The sequence below is a fragment of the Vombatus ursinus genome, unplaced genomic scaffold, assembly GCF_900497805.2.
Source record: "Vombatus ursinus unplaced genomic scaffold, bare-nosed wombat genome assembly UNPS02014841.1, whole genome shotgun sequence".
Lineage (NCBI taxonomy): Eukaryota > Metazoa > Chordata > Mammalia > Diprotodontia > Vombatidae > Vombatus > Vombatus ursinus.
This window is the reverse complement of record NW_020954619.1, coordinates 10,931,101-10,953,086: the sequence shown is the minus strand read 5'-3', so window position 1 is coordinate 10,953,086 and position 21,986 is coordinate 10,931,101. Positions and strand designations below refer to the sequence as shown.

Genomic DNA, 21,986 nt, shown 5'->3' with positions numbered 1-21,986 from the left:
ACGTATACCACCATACCATAAAAATTGATATATCTAAAAAATTTTTTAAGAAATTTATTTTGACTGATGCAAAGAAATAATATGCTTTCTAAGTTAGTCACATTTTGCAGTTGGATAGACCAAGGATGTTAATATGTTAAATCTTCAAAATTTTCTGGTTACTTAGAGACATACCCATAGTGATTACCACATTTAATATTAGTGGAACATTAAAACTACAAAAGTATTCATTATTTTGAAAAGAAAAGGAAAATATTTCATTATACAATGTTGTAACATCTATTTTGCCAACATGTACTAGAGTTTTTTTATACTCTGAGAGTTATTCTGTTACTCTCACTGACCTCATTAATGTAGAGAACAACATAAGATGAAAAAAAGGGACTTCTTTGAAAGCTTTCATTCTTTTTGTCATTTGTTGATAATAAGCCTCCTCTTTGTATTTCACATGGCTACTTTGTCAGATATGATAATGTATATGAAATTGATTTGAAAACCATAAAAGTAGTATGGTTTATGATTTTTAATATACATACTTAAAAACATTACTATTTTTGGTTAAAAATTTGAATTCTCTATATATATGAGCTAAATAATTAGATGTAAGAAATATTATTTTATATTGAAAAATGACATGATGGAAAATAATGAATCACATGGAACTGATTTTAATAAACTAATAGAAATATTATAGAATTATAACTTTCCTCTGTTCAAATTCTCTACTCTCTTCAGCTCTCCTACTTCCATATTGGTACTATATGATTAATTTGGTGCTCAGATTAAATTATGTAAGAACTAGTTTAGTAAAGTACAATAGTTAATTCAGTGACTACACATGAATAGGATTCAGAATAAGAGAATGCATGTTTTGTTACTTTCACTGGGACATGAAAACATCCTTAAATTTTTTCTCAAAGCCCAGTGCTTAACTGTATAATGATTAACTGTATAATTGCTATAAACAAAGAGTTTCTACATTGCTAAGTTTTGTGTTTTTTCTTACATGAATATCTCATATGCTTCCTAAAAGGCTTTTGCTATGGATTTTAAATAGTAAAAAAAAACATGCAAAATAAAACTTGCATTTTGAAGGCTGTGTATATGTTTGTGTGTGTGGGTCTGTGTGTTTATATGCATGATAAAACTATGAGAGGCATTTTGCCTGGATAGAAAAAATGGATATCACATTGCTTATAAATAAATGTACTTTACTTTTCTTCATTAATATATGAGTAATTAATTTCCTGATTAATGATGATAAATGTCTATTTTGTAATGTTTGGAGGATATAGGAATTTAACAAGTTCTTGAAAATAAAGAATTTGATAAACCTTATAACTGGGAGCAAAAGTGACATTATAAATAAAGCATAATGAGTCATTTGGTATGTAGCATCTGTTTGACTAAAGAAAAACAAGTATCAGATCTTGTTTTCAAATGAATCCCAATTGGCCTGCTAGAAATCCCTGTTTTTCCAGTAGTTTCTACATTGTAAAATCAAGCCATGACATCTGCTTTTAAAGGCTTTCCATTTAGAAGCCTGTTTTAAATTTAATTGATATTTGTGTTAATACCATTGTCTAATTAAGGGGTCCATTAATGCTTCTTTATGTTAATTTAATGAAGATAACTAATATAATCCTGTCAGAAATTATGTTAATTTTAAATTATTATTTAGAATGGTGTCCTAATCATACCTCATTAATAAGAATGTTTACTTTCTATATATGTAAGTATACATATATTTTAACATAGAAGTCTGTTATTTTGAGAGATGTATACATACCATCAAGAAATTTAAGACAAAACTGGAAACCATAGATGTATACTCTTTATGTTGGAAGTTACTTTAGATTTTTACTCCAATTTGCCATCCAGTGTTTTGAGAAAGAAGTTTAATTTAGGTGGGAGCCAAGCCAAGCTCTTTCCTACAACTTTTCCACAAAGATCTAAAAAATACATCACACCAAATCTTGACTGGGAAATTCAAGAAAAACTCAAAGTAAGTCATTTTTCCAGCTCAGGTGGTCATACGGGACAGACAAAGAAGGCTGCTGATACTAGGGACTGTTGTAGTCAGGAGTGGCTGAGCAAAAACTTCTAGCAAGGACTGGACTCAGTCTGCTGCTGTATTCTAAGGGCAAGAAGAGGTACAAGATCCACACAGAAAAAAACATATCTTGTATAGTCTGAAGCAAAAGGTGACAGCTGTTAGCTTTGATGCTCACTACCTAGTTCCAGGTTACATGTGGGTCTAGGGTGGAATGAGGAGAGGGCTGGACCCATGCCTAGGGTTTGCAGTCTAAGATGGGGGGGGGGGTCATAGACCCTAGACTGTGCAGGAACATGTTTAGAAGCTAGCTGCAGCTGTGTGACTCTGATTTTGGGAACAGAGTAGACCCTCAGAAGCATGTATTGGAATAACCAGGCCACGAATTCCAGACCAAAGGGGAACTTGCAATTCTTTTGCTCTGAATCATCAGAGTTTTATAGCTTGCTGATAGTGACCAAGTTTAGCAGTGGTATACTGGAACTCTAGCCAGAGGCAAGCCCGTGAGTTTCTTGCTCAGTTCCAATCAAAGGTCAGGAACTTGCAGAGGTCAGACCAGGGAAATAAGTGATCAGACTTTGCCCTGAATCAGACCATTCTGAGAGAGATAAAAACTGTTGGGTTCTAAGCCTGACCTGGCCTTGATATCCTGAAATAGTACAACACTCAATATCCCAAGCAATCAGCCAGAGAAACCAAGAGGACACATGTTCTGCTCAGACATTCCTTTCAGAAATGCACAGAGCCTAGCCCCAACATAAAGTCTTAAGTCAGGAAGCAGGCTGGAAGAATGAGCATACTAAAAAACAAAAAAACAACAAAAGAATTCCACCATAAAGAGCTATTATGGTGACAGGGATGCTCATCACCAGGGGGTCATACAAGTAGTTTAATGAGACAAAGGGCCTGGTTTTATTATATTTTGATACCTTAAAAGAATAGATTGTGGAAAAAAGGAGAGAAATCTGGGGAAATTATCTCACACAGTCAGCATGCAGAAGTAGAAGACTATACAAATATGAAGGAAGGAGTAGGGGGAGTGGGTAACTTGAATCTCACCTTCATCTAACCTGATCAAAGGAAGGAAGAATGTGTGTGTGTGTGTGTGTGTGTGTGTGTCTATATATGTGTATCTGTATATCTCTCTATATGTCTACGTACACATAGATATACACACAGAGTTGGAAACAGAAATGCATTTAATTCAGCAGGGAATTAGGAGGAAAAGGGGAGAAGGGAGAGGGAAAAATAAAAGGTAAGGTAGATTAAAAGATTAGTTCAAAGCAAAACAAACTAAGGAGGGTGTATCTTGAAGAAGGGTTTAGAAGAAAAGAAATGAAGGACAAGAACTTGTGATGGGGTTCTGGGTGAGGGAAAGAAAAGAAGGGGCAGAAATACATTGCATTAAACTTAAAGTCACTGGTCCTGAGCACTTTTCTTTTTCACCACCATCCTCCTTATAAAGAGAGGGAAGAAAATAAAACAAAAAGCTAAGGTATAGGAGAATAAAAAGGTGAGAAATACACAATTATCATAATGGTGAATGTGAATAGGATGAATTTACTCATAAAAAAATAGAAGATTGCACAATGGATTAAAAAGCAGAATCCGACAGTATGCTAATAAGAAAGTCATTGAAACATAAAGATTCATACAGAGATTAAAAATAAGGGGCTGAAACAATGTCTATTGTGCATTGCCTGAAATAAATATTTAAGAACTCCAAACATTCCAGTGACAATCCATGATTTTGGATATATTATGATGAAGAAACATGCTACCCTCCTCCTGAACAGAGAGGTAATAGACTCAGTTTGCAAAATGAGATGTGCATTTTTGTCTATGGCTAATATGAGAATTTGTTTTGCTTGATTATCCATATGCATTACAAGAGTTTTGTTTTTCTTCCTTTCTTTTTTCTCAGTGGGAATAGAGGAAGTAGGGAGAAGAGGAAATTAATACTTGTTATTAAAAATAAAATTAAAGTTGCATAAAAAATTTACTCTGTGGTCAAAGGATATGAACAGACAGTTCTCAGATGAAGAAATTAAAGCCATCTATAGTCATATGAAAAAATGCTGTAAATCACTATTGATTAGAGAAATGCAAATCAAAACAACTCTGGGGTACCACATCACACCTATCAGAATGGCCAACGTGACAAAACAGGAAAATGATAGATGTTGGAGAGAATGTGGTAAAATTGGAACACTAATGCTTCGTTGGTGGAGTTGTGAAATGATCCAACCATTTTGGAGAGCAATTTGGAACTATGCCCAAAGGGCTATAAAAATGTGCATACCCTTTGACCCAGCAATAGCACTTCTAGGGCTACATCCCAAAGAGATCACACAAATGGGAAAAGGACCTACATGTACAAAAATATTCATAGCAGCTCTTTTCGTGGTGGCAAAGAATTGGAAATTGAGAGGATGCCCATCAATTGGGGAATTCTGAGCAAGTTGTGGTATATGAATGTGATGGAATAGTATTGTGCTATAAGAAATGATGAACAGGCTGACTTAAGAAAAACCTGGAAAGACTTGTATGGTCTGATGCTGAGTGAAGTGAGCAGAACCAAGAGAACGTTGTACACAATAACAGCCATGTGGTGTGATGACTAATATTGATAAACTTAACCCTTCCTGGCAATACAAGGATCTAAGACATCTCCAGAGGCCTTGTGATGGAAAATGCTATGCACACCCAAAGAAAGAACTATGGAAGCTGAATTGTTATTTTTTTTCTCTTCTGTTCAGTTTTGTTTCCTCTTTCTGATGGTTCCTCCTATTGGTTTTAATTTCTACTTACAACATCACTAATGTGAAAATATGTTTAATACGAATGTAAATGTATAGCCTATATCAGATTGTGTGCCATCTTGGGGAGGGTGGTGGGGAGGAAGGGGGAGAAAAATTTTAAACTCAAAAGCATATGGAAGTGATTATTGATAAATCAAAATAAATTAATAAAAAAATTAAAAAAAATAAATCACAAAAAGAAACAAAAAAAAAACAATTACTCTAGACAGTTTCTGCCTTCCATCCTGCCCCTCCCCCAACTGCCCTCAACCCCAACTCCATTTTTTAGGTATGGCTTCTTTTAGAGGGACATATAGCTACATTTATCAATAATTTCTACTCTTGATGTTTTATAGCAACCTTTCTATCTGCAAGTTACCTTTTCTTCTATGTTAAGTATCTTGAAAAATCACAGATTCTATTTCTATACATTAGAATTTTGAAAAAGCAAAATACTGAATGAATTATGGACTTACGCTTGTCAAATTGTTCTTGTCATTTCTTTTATATGAGATCATAGTGTGTGTATGTAGATATACATGCATAATAAATTGAATGATTTTCTTTTGTGCATATTAAGAATTTTTCAGCACAGATGAGGTAGAATGAGCAGGTCATGAAGAGTCTTTGTAACAAATATTCATAATAGAAAAATTTCTATATTATAATAATTGTGCATTTTAAAATTTTAAGATGCTATATAAGATAGTAGATGCTATTAAGATATTAATAATTCAGCAATTTTCATTTACAATTGAGCTAGTAACTTGCATAATTTCCTTAAAAGAAAAATAAATTACCTTTTTGGGGTCTCTTTTGCAACGTATTATTAATTTGTATAAGTTCTAGGTAAAAAAGACACATCATTATCTTCTTCTTCTATCGTGGTTTTATAATGCTACTATGAAAAAAATTCTTTAGTCCTAGAAACAATAGTACATAAAGTTTCAATAATGATTATATCCTCAGTATTAAATAATTTCCCTTTAAAAAATTGATTTCAGTGCAGTCACCTCATTTTTTTCCTATTACTTTTTCCAATTCCTATTTCTTTTATGACATAGCAAACAGGTATAATTATTATGGAATAGCTATTATGTTTCTCATGAGTATTATTTTAATAATCATTAGAAAAGCATTAGAAAGTATGGAGTATCAGTGCCTTGACTGATTGCCTAAAGTAAATTAGGCTCAGAGATCCTATCTTTTATTTTCCTGAACACTTTGAAATCTGCTCCCCCAAAATCTATGTTCCAGGTGAGATTATGCCTGGATTTGCTCCCCTTTATCCTGAATTCTAAGTTATATTGGTCCCTTTTTTCTCCAAGATTTCTGCTTCAGCAAGAAATTTCTGCTAGCTGGTAAAAATAAAGTGAGAGCAGGAATTTCCCTTATTGCTTCTTTCACTTTTTTGTAAGATAACATCCCTAAGTTATTCACTGATCATTTTTGGAATAGAAAGAGAGCTCAAGCATATGTCCTCCCCCTGACCCACCATAGCATACTTAGGTGTTAGGTTTTTCATCTGTTTCCCCTTTCTCCTTCTCTGGTATGTTTCAAAAAAAGTCCTTGCTTGTATTTGTGCTTCTATTGTTCTCCTACCAAATGCTTTCTACCACTTCCCACTCAGGTTCCTGAATTTCCTTATATTGTCTTAATTTTTCAGTCTATAATTTTGATTATAGCTGGTTTATTTGGTAGGAAAAAACATGACTAAACTACATTAAGAAAGTAGTTCTGACTGAACCACATTCCATTATCCTCCCTATTTATGAATCTAGATTAAGGTTCATAAATTTATAATCTGGCTTTTAGTGTGAGAAAAATCTCAATGATTTATTTTTGAGTTTGATTTTAGCACAGCCATTGGAGACTTACATGTATATATGTCTATGTATAATGCTAAATATATCAGGGAAGAAATTAATCATTTAGTTGATAATTCTTTAACATTTGTTTATTTTGCAGACTTTTCCTTGTGTCCTTCTCCCAAACTACCTTATATTTAATTTCTTTGCATGTATTTGTATTTATTAACTTTATATTTATTCTATATATAATTTTATATATACTCATCTCTCTCATTTTAATGAAGGTCTTTGCAAATAGGGATTTGTTTCATTCTTTGTATTTGTATCCCCAAGCACTTAGCACAATGCTCAGAACCTAGTAAATGCTTAATAAATACTTGTTGATTAATTGATTGATACCAGTTAAATGACAGTTTGACTTGGACATGTGATTTCCACCATGTCATTTTATTTGACCTCAGAGTACTTCTCCCTTTTGTTTGATTTAGGTATATCAACCAAAACTAGGAGAAAGGGGAAATTTAGATACACTGAAACTCTGCATCATAGTGTTTTTGCCATAATGTCAGCCCCAGGTCAAATATGCAAGGTAAGAGAACGTGAGCTAACACCAAGTGTGCCTGCTCAGCTAGGCAAGCAGACCTAACAGCTAGAGTGGTGGACAAACTAGATAGAGATCATGGTGAGAAAGCCAGTTAGTATACAGAAATATAGAGTATGGGTCAAATTCTAAGTAGGAAGGCTGGGTTACTTTGCAGAGTTTCAAAATGAATAAGAGAGGGTCAATAGGAGAATCCTCTGGCTCGAGGTGACAAACAATGCTGAGGTTCCAATGGAGTCAAAGTCAAGTCAATTAATGTCAACAAGCAAGAAAGAGCTTTGTAGAAATCTAACTGAAAAGAGCACAGTAACATTAACTGATATAAGGTAGTTTGGGAAAAGAGTACTAGAAGAAGTCTACAAATACAAAATATGAGCCAAAACAAAAGTTATCAATGAAATTACTAAATTATTAATTTTTCATTGATATATTTAGCTATTTAGCATTATATATACATATATGTTTCCCGTCAATGTCCTAAGAGAACACCCTAGGGGCAGCTAGGTGGCGCAGTGGATAGAGCACCGGCCCTGAAGTCAGGAGGACCTGAGTTCAAATGCGGCCTCAGACCAAACACTTGACACGCTTACTAGCTGTATGACCCTGGGCAAGTCACTTAACCCCAATTGCCTAAAAAAAGAGAGAGAGAGAGAGAGAGAGAGAGAGAGAGAGAGAGAGAGAGAGAGAGAGAACACCCAGGCCAGATAGTAACTTAAGATGGAAAAATAAATATGTAAAGGCTCTGCAGGCCAAGAATTATGGAAAGAATGTATCCACTGACAGCTGTCAAGCCAAGAAGGAAAGCATAGGCAATTCATGGTTAATGATGATGATGATGATAATAATAATAAATAACAACTAGCATTTATTATGTGCCAGGCACTGTACTAAGTACTTTGGAAATATTATTTCATTTGATCCTCACAACCATTTACTATGTGCCAGACACTGTACTAAGTACTTTGGAAATATTATTTCATTTGATCCTCACAACCATCCTGGGAGGTAGGTGCTATTATTATTCCCTTTTTACCGATGAGGAAACTGAGGCAAACAGAGGTTAAGTGACTAGCCCAGGGTCACACAGCTAGTAAGTGTCTGAGACCACCGCATTCAGACTCAGGTCTTTCTGACTCCAGGGTCCTCCTTGTATCCACCGAGGCATCTAGTTGCCCCTGAAAAGATTGTACAGCCAAAAGTTGGGATTTGAGAGTTCTCAAGCCTGAGGAAAAATTTGTGGATCTTAACACTAGGAATTATATCTCAGGATCCAGAATTAGGGAGTTGGGATGCTCATTAGTTGGGACATGATTACCTGCCATACATGCTACTTATTAATGTTGCAATTCAGTGAACATTTATTAAGTGCTATTGCCAGGCAATCTGCTAGACATAAGGGATATAAATATTAAAAATGAAAAGTCACTGGCCTTAAGGAGGATAGGGACATTCTCCTGGGGGTAGCAGGAAACTAAACGTATACAGAGAAGCAAAATATGCAGAGCAAATATGAAATGATTTTTTTAGTGGGTAAGGGAAATCAATAACTAGGGCAGGAGGGAAGGGGATCAGGAAAAATTTGATGCAGGAGCTAGCAATTGAGTTGAGCTTTAAATACAGGTAGGTGCACCAGGAATGAAAACTCATATATTTTTTCCATAGAATTTCTTTCCCCTTCTCCCTTGCCCCCATTAGAAAAAAACTTCTCTATCTGACTTCATGTCATACTTTATTTCATACCTCATTACTGCCTTTGTTATGTAATATAGTTGTCTGTCTTCATATTTTATTATCCTGCGAGATTATAAGTTTCATGAAGTTAGGTAGTATGTCAATCTAAATATTGATCTCTTATATATCCTTAAGGCCTAAACAGTACCCTACATACAATGGCAACTTAAGGAATGTTGAAAGGATGAATTACAGAAGAGGGCCAGGTTAATAATCATAGAATTATAGAATAATAGAACTCTGAAGCTGGAAATGGGGCCTTAGAACTAATATTGTATAGCCTCAGCATTTTATGGATCAGAATATTGAAGCCCAGAAAAAATTAAGTGACTTAAGGTTCCACATAAGTAAAGGCAGAAGAATCAGGAATGAATGTCATATTGATCATGAGGAAATTAGTTGAGGAGAGATGGAAAATAGGATTGCATTGAGAGCATCATTAAATTATTGGAGAACTTGGAAGCAAGGCAGGGGAGTGTTGATTTTATGTTGTAGGAAATAGGAACCATTATATAAAGTTCATTTTCATCTACACATTCTACATTCACCATCTATTCTATATGCCCCAATGTCACTTGACATAATAAGGGAAGGATGGGGTGAATAAGGTAATGGTATATCATTATCATCATTGTGGTCATGTTGATTTCTAGAATGGTATAAACAATCTATATTGGTACTGCAGGTCAGGTTGACTATACAAGAACAGTTTGAGTTTGTTGTAATTACTGAACTAAAGACCCTAACCATTCTATTACTGCCTTCTGGAATTCATGGTTAGAGGTGACATTTTAAATTTACCTTCATACAGTGCCATTAGGATTATTGATATGTATTTTTGTTATATGACAATTCTCCTGCATCATGTAGTACATAGTGAAATATTTCAAACCTGTTTTAGATGCAAGATTAGATTTTTAAAGTACATTTTCCATTAGTATCATAATCTAGTGATGGTTAGTCACTTAGAAGATAATAGCCTTGCATTTTGTATCAATTTAAAAAGTTTTGATGGACCAAATGGCCTTTTTGCATTCCTATTATTACTATGATTTAGTGCCTGGTGGAGCAAGTTTTTCTAGATACAAGATCTTGTCAAAAGAATAATTGAAGTGATACCCTCTGTGGCCTCTGTCTTGTCAGTGGTTTATTGTTTAGGAATTTCAGAGGTTTTCTGTAGATTATTTACTAACTATACAGCTTATGCCAAACTGTCTTGAAACACTATATTATACTCAGGAGACTCCCTGTGATGCTCCCTTTGGGGCCATGCCATTGACTTCCATTGTAGTTGAGAAAGGGCTATAAAGAACTTGACTCTTTGAGACTTGTCTTGGCACTTTATCAAGCTTCATTGTCATCTCTTGATACCCTCTTCTCCCAAAGGACGATGCCAAGGCTTTATCCTATGTCCTTCTTGCAAGGTTGAAGTGAGTGGGAGAGGGAGAAAGGACTGGAGAGAGTTGTGCTCAGTAAATTTGTATGTGTCTCATGATCTGAATTTGGGGAGAATGCTCTTCTTCTTTTTTTTTTTTTTTACTTTTAAGGACTCCACTTTAACACACACACATATACACCCATTTTGTTGAGCTGTGTTATTTCTATGGATCCTTTCTTTGAGAATCCTATTGAGAGTGATCGTTGGTCCTTGATTTGAGTTTTTCTTACAGTGAAATGTATTTTAGACAAGTTCCAATGTATTCATAAAGTTCTTTTTCTCCTCCCTTCCCTATCATTATTATGTGTTATATATACTTGTTCAGTAACTGTAGGGGAAAACTGTGTGTTTTATAGACTGGGAACAATTTCTTATCTTTTGAAAGTGAATTTCCTTCAAATTTGAAGAAAAGGAAAGTGAAATCACAGCAGAGATATAGAAAGTCCTATTTACCTTGATGTACATTTTATAGGGTGACTTTCACCCAATGAAATTTAAATAATTGGCAATGTGGATTACAATGATTATTAGTAATTTCCTTTGGCTTAATTACCTTCCCATCCCAAAAGGATGTGGGCTTTTTTAGTAGCTGTCTGGCTTGGGCTACTCACACAGAATAGACTGGAAAACACTCATGATCCAAGGCCATTAAGCAGAGTTTCCAGACACTGTTGCTAACCTGCCAAATTATCCCACAGGTCACTTAGAAAGATTCTCAACAACTCTGGAGGTGGAGTGGGGTTGCATTGGGGGGTCATCTTCTTTTTTGCCCATCTTATTGCCTTTTTATGGTTTATCCCATAAAATTGTTTGAAATAGATTTTACTCAGAAAGCAGGGAATATAATGCTTTTGGTACCTAGCTTGTTCTAAATAATAATTAATAATAATAATAAGACCAACATTAGTACTTACAAAAATATCATTTAAATATGATAAAATAAATTATTTTAATAAAAGTGTATCAGGCCATTTAAATTATTCTCTTTTGAAACCAGTTAGTGGCATCGTTGTTTCGGAGATACTTTTGTTATTTAGAGGTGTTCTTTTGGCTGGCCTTGTAAGTAACAAATGCCATTATTTAAACAGATGTATATTTCTTAATGAAAAATAACATTTTTATAAACATTTGGTAAAATTTTGTATGGATCTTGAGGACTACAATTTTTTTCCTTGCAGTCCTGCAGTTCATAAAATTAAGTGACAGATGCATTCAAATGATTCAAATGTGTTTGAAGACCTATGCTAGCAGATCACAACATAGCCTCAAAACTGCCACATACTTTTTGATTTTTTTTTTTTTTTACAGATTCCGGAACTAAACCATCTGTCTTTCTCCATTGTATAGCAGACTTTCCATCTAGAACCTAATTGTGTATCCACTTTTGCTGTTACAATATCTCTGGGAAAGTACTTTAGGAGAGGAATTGTAACAGACATCCAGAAATGTAAAAAATGTCCTACATGTATCAGAATATATACTACATTAGAGTCCCAACATTCAAAGTATCTTCTTTCCTGGCCTGTATTTATGTTTCACATTGTTAAAAAATATCCTTCTTGTGTGACAATATGAATCATTTAGTTTATACTTCATCAACTTTGGCTTATATATACTTGTATGATATATGTTAAGTGTTTCAGAAAATATGTCCTTAATACTTACCAGGAATAGTCAAGCACACATTTTCAGCTTTTTGTATATTTTGATTAAGTAAGGAGAAGTTGAATTAAAGGAAGGCACATGGAGAAAGGTGAAAGATAAATTTTTGGGTATATTTTGATATAGGAAAACCAAAATTAATTTGGTTTAATAGAATAATAAAAAATAATAGAACACATATATTTTCCCTCCTGTCTACTTCCTCCCCCATGCTGGAATTGCTAAAATGTGATGAAAGTCTTTAGAGATTCAGGTCTGTATCGATGAAAATAATTGATGTTTTTTCCTTTTTTATGTTTCATTGATGTATCATTCTACCCACTGGCCTTATGGATAGAAAAAGGAGCAGGAAACAAAAAATGAATCTTAAAGGAAAAGATTTTACTATAGCAGATTGAACATTGAATTTGTACTCAGAAGACCTTGGTTTGAGTCTTGCTTTGCCATTTACTGTGTGTTTGTGTAGGTCATTTCACTTCTTTTGGCCAGAGTTTTCTTAATTTTAAAATGAAGGAATTGGATAAGATGATTTCTAAGGGCCCTTCCTCCTTAGTACCATGGAAATTTAGAAAAGTCTAATAAAATGGATAAAAAACTAAAAAAATCCAGGAAAGCCTGACATTTTTTAACAAATAATAGCTGGAATGAAAAAATAAGTCTGTTCCCATAGAGAAGATAGAATATATAGCTGAAAACTTAAAGAAATGAAAAATTATATAAGGAGTTGAAACATGGAAAAATTATACAAGACAGAAACTGTCCAGCCAGCTGACCAAGAGATGGACTCACCAACTTTTTTTTTTTCCTCCTGAAGAGAAATTACTTATTTCCCCAAACCTGTCAAGATGGAGGCAGGAATGGAACTGGGCATGATAATGGTTGTGTGAACCAATTTGGAGAGCTTGCAATGTACTAAATAGAGACCCATGAATAGAATGATCATGGATATTGGGGAGAATTGTGGTATGGAACTTAAGCTGGTTAAATGTTCCCACACTCTTGAAGAATTCACATTTAGTGTTCCTTCTACTTTTTTCCTACCTCCACCTGTAAAATAAGGAGGATCTTAGCTATGAATCTTTCTATGAATCCTTCCCAAATGCTTTGTATAATTTGACTCAAATTTTATTTCACTTTCTTTTGACCAAGAATTACTGCTGCCCCTTGATATTTATTGTTCACTCTTTCTTGAAAATATATATTGTCTTTCACCTTAAAGCACTGTATAAATGCTAATTATTATCTTCTAGTATTCAAAATTGATTCCTATTCAGCATGGTTTTTTTTTTGAGTCACATGAAATTAGCTTCGCCCCTCCCTTCCCCGTGTATGAGCAATGACTTTAGGAGCTACACCTTTATCTAGTTGAAGCATTAATTTGGAGGGTGTTGCTTCTTTCTCATTCCCTCTCAATTTTCTTGTCCCTTGGAAATCCAATTTTTGCCTGTAATTCCCCATTTCTTGGCTTTTCATTGTATCCCTAGCATTTAAAACCCCAATGATTTTGAATGAATGATTCATTTTAAATTGCCCAGTTTTGCTATGTGACAAGCAAGTAAAACATGATTTTTTTAAAAAAAGATCTCATGTCAAATCTGTAATTTTTGTTATTACATTGATAAACATAGTTTAGTTTTATTTATTCTATTTTGTAGTATACTAGTAAATATTTGCCACATGTAGTTATACAAAATAGTAAATTCCAATAATATGATAATTCACTGCCCTTAATTCACAAGAACATGGAATCTCAGTTTTGGAAGGGGTTTTAAATGTGATCCAATCCAACTATACCTAAAATACTTGTATAAGAATTCCTTTTATAATATACTAATCTAGTTTTTATAAATGCTAATCTAATCATGTAAATGATTTCAACAGGAAAAAAAGTCTCTCTCTCTCTCTCTCTCTCTCTCTCTCTCTCTCTCTCTCTCTCTTTCTCTCTCTCTTTTGTGGGCTAGACAATGACCTAGACTATGAACTTTTTGTCCCAAGGTGCAAAGGATCTGTTTTCAAGTTAAGTAGCTACATGGGTAGTGTGATTTAATTGATATATTATTATGTGATTTGGTTAGAAAAACTTGAATTTTTAGATGTATGCCTAATTTTTCTTCTTTAAACAAATTATACAATTAAAATGGCAACTATCTAATATTTCAGACACCTGTGAGTAACTGGTATGGATGTTCCTTCCACCAAAACAGAGTATAACTCATCCATACTTCCACACTTTAGTAAATTGTCTTCAGAAATTGCTGGGACTGAATACATACACATATATTTGGCTACCATTTTGATGATAAGCCTTTAAAATCACAAATAAATATCCAATAAAATACATTGAAATCTTAAGGCTAGATCATAACATTGTAAAACTAACTGAACTGATACTTATTTAAAAATAATTCCAACTAGAAAATTATAATACATATTTGAGTTATGTCCATATATACATTCATAATCCAATACAGCTATCACTCTCTTCACCTCTGATTTTCCCTCATTTTTCCTTGGACATTAAAAATATTGATAACCCTAGCTGCAAAAGCATTTTTTTGGGGAAAAATTTTATTCTCTTTTCTAAATGAGAGATAATACTTATGTCTTTCTGAAACTAGTATTTACTAAAAAAATCATTATTTGTATCTTAATATCAATTATGTGGACTTCTGTGGCAATTTGAGTATCATGTTATTGTTATCTGGCCTTTTTTGATCATTCATATTCTCCAATAAATCAACTTCTTTAAAAGGATCTGGTAAGTTCTTTTCTATCATATTTTGAGTGTGAACTTGATACTGGCTACAGACAGTATTAAAAAAAAGAAATAGCTTTAATAATAAGCATGGATATGTATCGTATAATATCTCAAGGAAAGAGGGATGAAAATTGTGTCATAGCATTGTACTAAAGTGGAATTAAAGAACAAAGACCTATTTTTACTGTCTATTTGATAAGCTCTTTTTGTCAGCTCCTTTGATCTTTCTTTTTATAATGCAAAAATAAATGAATTATTCACTCTTCTAAAATCCATTCTCAATTATCCATGGTCTTGAGATGAGGAGAGAAAGGGTACCAGGCTTCAAGGAACATATACTTTGTTGAGGAAAAACAAGAACACTGAAAATTAAGTTTAAAGTATATGCAAAAATAATTTGGAACGGGGGTGGGAAGGAGGGCAAGAGAATACCCAAAACTAAAGGTGAGGTGATCAGGATAGCCTTCTCATAGGAGGTTTCAGTTGATCTGAGCTTTGAAGGCTATTCTGAAGCTTAGGTGAAGAGAGAATACCTTGTAGGCACAAGGGGCAGCTTGTGCAAAGACACATTATCAGTCTTGGGCTTTTTCCACTATGTGACTGTTTAGTGCTTTATCAAAATATGGCTTTAGAGGTTCTCATACATTGCCCTAGGTTGTGTCCTGTAGAATGTTGTAAAATAGGAGCATTACAAAATTTTCAAATCACCTATTTAAGAAAAAAATCTGTTAGCACATGTAACTATTAAATTTTGACAAATTTGGTTATTCTTTGAAAATGTACATCTTTTCATCCTTTGCTATTTTTAACTTATATTCATCTATTTGATCTTACAAAAATTGTTTTACTTTTGATTCAACAAATATTTTTAAGTGCTGGCTATGTGTAAAACAGTATAACTGAGCATATGTTTTCCAGATTCAATTCATAGTTTAATATATCTATCTTGAACATGAACATACTGCAAGAATATATTTTAAAATAAATGTATCCTTTTAAAATCAAAACACTTCTATTGTTTAGTAAAGGTTACTTAAAAAGTACAAAAAGGAGGTGGGATATTTCTACATTTCTTCAAAATTTCCTTTGTGATATGAAAGAGACCTGTAATTTAGGAGTGATTTATGAAATAGCTTTCTTATCCTTTCATTAAACTAGTAGTAATAAACTATTTTAAGAATTTCATATAATCGAAGTTGACAGAGCTACTCAGAAATTAGCAGGAATTAACTGCTTCCATTCCTCAGCATGTTTTAATTAATACTTATACTCTTTGGGTATCTTTCATCTTCATAACAGGAAACCAATCCTTTATTATAATTAGGTCAGTAATGATGTGGTGATTATAATAATGATTCTTTCTCTATTACAGTCTTAATGACTTGATAAGTCAGGAAAGTTGAAAAAAGGGGAAAGATTTGAAATCCTGGAACTACAAATTCTTGGCTAAAATTTTAGATGTTTAATATAGTTTTTATTATTTGAAGTCTTATAATCAACTTTTTTTCCTGTTGAAATTATTTACACGATTACCTCCTAAGATCATAGTTTCTACTCCATGTGGCCTACTTAGGTTCTTGCATGTGAAATGATTTTTAACTTCTGCAGGCATACAGGTCTATATGGCCATTCTTCACATGTGAATTAAAGAGTATGGATGGTTCAGTGAAAACCCTTTACCATTTCTGGAACAACAACTTGAAGCACATGATATCCTGATTATTGTCTGTACCTTTATTATATACATAAAAGATAACATTGAATATGCATAGAGAAATACAAGGCTCTGCTTTTTTTTTTTTAAATCAGGGTGTAGGATAAAGCACCTACATAAATCAAACAGCCCTTAGAGAACAACATTCCAATGAGTTAAGTATAAATGAATTGGAAACAGATTGAAGTTCCTTAACTCCTAAGTTTCTAAAAATGCTTGGGGCTAAGTGTGTATTGGCTATTGCCAAACCCTAGTGCGTGAAAGATAGTTGTCAGTTTTGTGACCCCTATTCACCTCTACCTTATGTTATTCATTGTGCTGTCATCAGCTCTTAAAAAAATAAGCACAGTTCATACATACTAGTAGAAACACATTGAAATAAGACCTGATATATAATTTTTAAAACCAACATGTATTCACATATATATTCATAAATGTGTATTTGTACACAAAGGAATGTGTATATTTTCAAAACTGTGCAAATATTCTAATTTTGAGGGATGAAAAATGGATGATTGAGTTCAATTGTGGGGCAACACCAATAGAAACTGGCAGGATTTACTTTGTGAGATTGATTTGCTATAGGATGTTGTGCTCATTTAATGTGTTCTTCATCACAAGGTTTTTTGGGCAGTCCTGGGGCTCACTCAATCCATAAACCTGGGTAATCAGTCCGGTTTGAAGCTATCCTTGGAGTATGTTGTGGTCTGGATTTGGTGCCAGGACATTCCTTTGTCTTGCCTTCCCTCATTTCAAGTTTAAGACATATATGGGAAAAATAGCTAGGGGGTACCATATTGACAAGGGTTTGTGAAGTCAGAATAAAGAAGTGAATTACATGCAAATAAATTAATTAAAATGTGCTTAATAGGCATAATCTTTGTGTCAGAGATGCTTATGGCAGGAAGGGATCTGGTTACTTCTTGGAGGATTCACATTTCCCTTAGTTCCAGCGCCACTCATGAGCTTGGGAAAATCCTGCCTAGCTGGAGAGCTGCTTACAGAGTGACACACCCTCTCTCACCAGAGCTATCTCAGCTATGTGAGATCCAGGGAAAACAGACTCTATTTGTAGATAGGCTGATTGAAACTTTTGTGTGAAGTCTTCACGCTTGGTCAGAAGTAGACATTAATGGCTGAACAGAATCCATAATTGTTCCCACTTTAATCTCTTTAGGCACTTGGTGGGGGTTAGTCAAAGCCCCAGCTCAGGTAAATTCATTTTTCATGCAACTTCTGAGTTATATGTACCCCGAGACCTTGATGTCATTTGTTTTAAATCAATTTGGCTCCTCAGTCTTGCCACTGAGGTCAATTAAATTCAACAAACATTTTTTACACACCTAGATACTGGGTATACAAAAATGAAAAACTGTATCCTTAGCCCACAGGGAGTTTACAGTTTAGTAGGAGGTTAAGATAAATAGTCACATAACTCTAGACACATTACAAATAGTCATATAACAAATTAAAACATGATAAGTAACCAGTGGAAATCAGATCAGGGTGATGAAAAATTACAAGGGAATAATCACTTCTATCTGGGTGTGGGTAGGAATCAGGTCAAATTTCATAATCCTCCACCTCCATTTTTATCCAGCCCTATGCTAGGTGTTATAGGGTAATTTATGAGAAATAAAAGAAATAATTCCAGAGATATGGTGAAAACAAACTCCATTCCTGAGAGATCAAGTAGAGTTCAGCCAAGGGTCTGGAGTCCTCAGCAGTACGTGATTTCATATATTCAGCTGATGAGAAATACAAGGAAGAAAAACAAAGAATTTGGGATGCTATCAGCTAGGAGAAAAACCTGAGGAAACATTGGGAAATAAGGTTTGCAGCACCCTAGAGAATGTATTTGGTTTTGCCCCAGAGCCATCATCTTAGGATTTCTGTACCTTTGTCTGAAATTTTATTTCAGTGTGTATCAGAATATTTACATACTTTGATTTTTAAAAGGTTTTGTTAAAGTTGTAATCTTTATTTTCCTGTTCTGAAGTCTTTATTAGATGTCTTTTGACAAAGGGGATGACCTTAGGTTCTCAAAGACTGTACCAGTGGAATTCAAGCCCAGTATGTTTTCTGTCAAGCTGGAACAACTTTGAATAAGGGTCTGGAAAGAGAATATGTATCTGTTATCCAAGGACCAGCCTAGCCAAGTAAAGAGAGGCTCGTTTGGAGAAGATTGGCCATGACGTTATAAATGTCTTTTGACCAAAGTTCCCCATGAAATGGATAAAAACACAAAATGGCCCTTAATCCTGTGAAGTCCATCCTACTTTTGTGGTAACTAAGAATAACATAGTCCTTAGGATGTCTACAAATATTAACTGTAGGTATTCAGCATGAGTTCTTTATCCAGCAAATAATGAGCTGACATAACAGTGAAGGAACCAACAGGTTATATTGCTGTTTTCTCTATAAATGAAACCGAAAGGCATACATGTCAGATAAATATAAGTGATGTTTGTAGGTTTTATTCAGATGGGTAAAGTTATTCACTGGGGTCATGGAAAATATCCTGCCCAATATATTCTACACAAAACTCTGCCAAAATGATTCCCTAATGATGATGTTCTCTAAATTCTTATATTTGTCTATGGCATTTTATTAATTACTTTGAACCCCCAAACACTACAAAACCTCCTTAAAGGGATCCACAGAAATGTAAATCAGATAAATTTAACCATCTCTACCAGAAAAAGTGGATTAAAATGTAAATTGACCATAATATGTATGATATGTGTCTAGAAAGGCCCTGATTAAGTTCGTCCTTCGGTATACATTTCTTGGACAGGTGGTACATGTGAACAATTCTCTGTGTCCGGAATTGAGCAGGATGAATCAGACTGCATTAGATTTGAGAAGTGTGTGGTACTTTTAGTTGTTCTCGTATTGCTCACTGTTTCAAAAGTCCATATACTTGGGGCAGCTAGGTGGCGCAGTGGATAGAGCACCAGCCCTGAAGTCAGGAGGACCTGAGTTCAAATCTGGCCTCAGACCAAACAGTTGACACTTACTAGCTGTGTGACCCTGGGCAAGTCACTTAACCCCAATTGCCTAAAAAAAGTCCGTATACTTAAAAGCACTATCTTTCTAGTGATGCTGTAGAGATTTTTATCATGAAATGTCATCATCCTGGTAAAACAAAAATAAAAATAACTCAAAGGTCAATGGAAATATATGTGTAAATAGCTTGCAACTTTTCATCAATGATGATTCCTGCAAAAAGGAAGATCTCTAGTATGTTGAATGAATCCTTTATGGAGGATGTATGGAAAGGAAGGCATGGAAAATAATCCTATAGATGAGGGTTTTTTTTTTTACCTGCACTGATAGAGGGAGAACCTAGGATGAAGAAATCCATTAAAATATTAACTATATCTCTAGATTCTAGCAAAATGAATCATAATCATTTTCTCAAAAAAACAACAGATTATAAAGGGCTTGAAATGCCATCCTGAGACATATTTTATCTTAAAAACAATAGGGTACCATTGAACATTTTTTAATTGGAAAGATGTGAAATGGTCAGGTCTGTGTATATGCCTAAAGGTATATCAACTTTAGTAGTGTGGGGGATGGATTAGAGAGTAGAAAACCTGAAAGAAGAGAGGCCAATTAGGAAGCAGATTTCAGTAGTTCTGACAAATGGTAATGAGTTGAGAAGGGGAGAGATGAAAGTGAAAGTGCTTTATGACTGATGTGCTATAAAATGTAAACTATTATTGTTGCTATTTCCTCTCCCTTTGGGCCTTTGTTCAGCTTTATAATGCTAAAAATAATTGTTAAAATGATTATCATTGTGAATACTGAAGTTTTGTTCTGTATTAGATCTATAGATACATAAAGAATGGAACTGTCCAGGTATAGAGACTAATACAGTTTCTTTTCAAGTAATAATAATAACTGACTCTTATAAAGGAATTTAAGGTTTGAAAAGTGCTTTACCTATGTTCTCTCCTTTAACCTTAGCAATAAATTTGTGAGGTAGGTATCATAGGCATCTGTACTATGGTATAATTAAACATTTGTCTTTCATTGTTTTTAGACCACTAAGAGGCTGAATATGTGTATAGATAGCAAAATACAGAATATAAATCTAGCAGTAAATATATAGACAGTAATAGTGTCTTCAGCCACATAGATGAGTTGCATCCTTGTACATGAATCCATTAGAGATGTATAAAGGCATGGTTAGGATGACTTAGTACTTTGTTTTGCAGTGAATGACTGGAAGTGAAGGGGCATAAGATTCCTTACTGATAAATCATGACTTTCTGGAGTCTCTGGGGAAATTTCTAATGTAGTCTGAGTTAGTTTCATTTTAGCAGATATTAGGACAATAGATTTAGAACAGAAAGGGATGTTAGAGCCCATCTAGTCCAGGGGTGGGGAACCTGTGGCCTTGAGGCTACATGTGGCCCTTTGAGGGTTGCACTTGAGGACCTCTAGGGCCACATGTGGTCTCGAGGTCACAGGATCCCTATGCCTGATCTACTCCAATCACTTCACTTTACAAACAAGACCTAGGGAGGTTAAGTGACTTGCCCTAAGTCATGCAGACAGTGTCAAAGCCAGGTCCTTTGTTTCCATACCTAGCATGCTTTCCACTGTACCATACTAAGGCTATGTATTGAAAAACTCCATGCATTTACATGTTAAATAGTAGTTTTGCCCCAAATAATTCTTGGTATTTATCAGTATAAAGATCATTCCATATTCAATCACACTAAACATCAGTATTGTTGATTTTACCTACTGTTGCTACTTCAGTTAACATCCTCCTACTAGTCTACTACCAGTGCCTTATATTTATAAAATGCCTTGTGGCTTCTTTATAAACCTTTCACAGATGCCCTCTTTACTTATGGCCACTCCCAGAAAAAGCAGCTGCATTTTATCCAGCCTGACGGGGAGCCATGGTTAGCTGCCTTTTGGCCAGCTCAAAAGTACCCATTTTCCTATGGTTAAAGAAAAAAGTGAATCATAGTGCAGGCTGCTGCCACCTGAATCATAATAACAACTGACACTTAAAATTTGAAAGTATTTTATGCACATTTTCTGAATTTTTCTCTTTACAACAAACTCAAAAGGTAAGTAATATAGCTACCATCATTGTTTTATGGAGAAGGAACCTGAAGCCCAGAGAGTTAAGTGACTTGCCCAGGGTCAGAGGGCAAGGGTCAGAGGAGAGGTCTGAACCTGGATTTTCTTGATTCCAAGTCTTGCCCCCTATTCCTATTACTGAGAAACATTTTCCCCACTATGCCTGAAGTTTTTGTACTTTGTTATTTTGGGAAGCACATTGGTAAACTGAAGAACTTCCATATGAGCACTGATCTGGGGGAGAGTCTTTGGGGGTATGTATTTTTACATTATTACCTTCAAGTAACTGAAGAAGAGTCAGACAGAAG

At 34.4% G+C, this 21,986-nt stretch overlaps 1 protein-coding gene across 2 annotated transcripts in view; it reads left to right on the top strand.

Moving 5' to 3' along the window:
• The window catches only part of MACROD2 (mono-ADP ribosylhydrolase 2), a 2,135,263-nt gene that overhangs the window by 190,274 nt on the left and 1,923,003 nt on the right, over nucleotides 1-21,986 (top strand). The gene's annotated exons all lie outside the window — the stretch shown is intronic.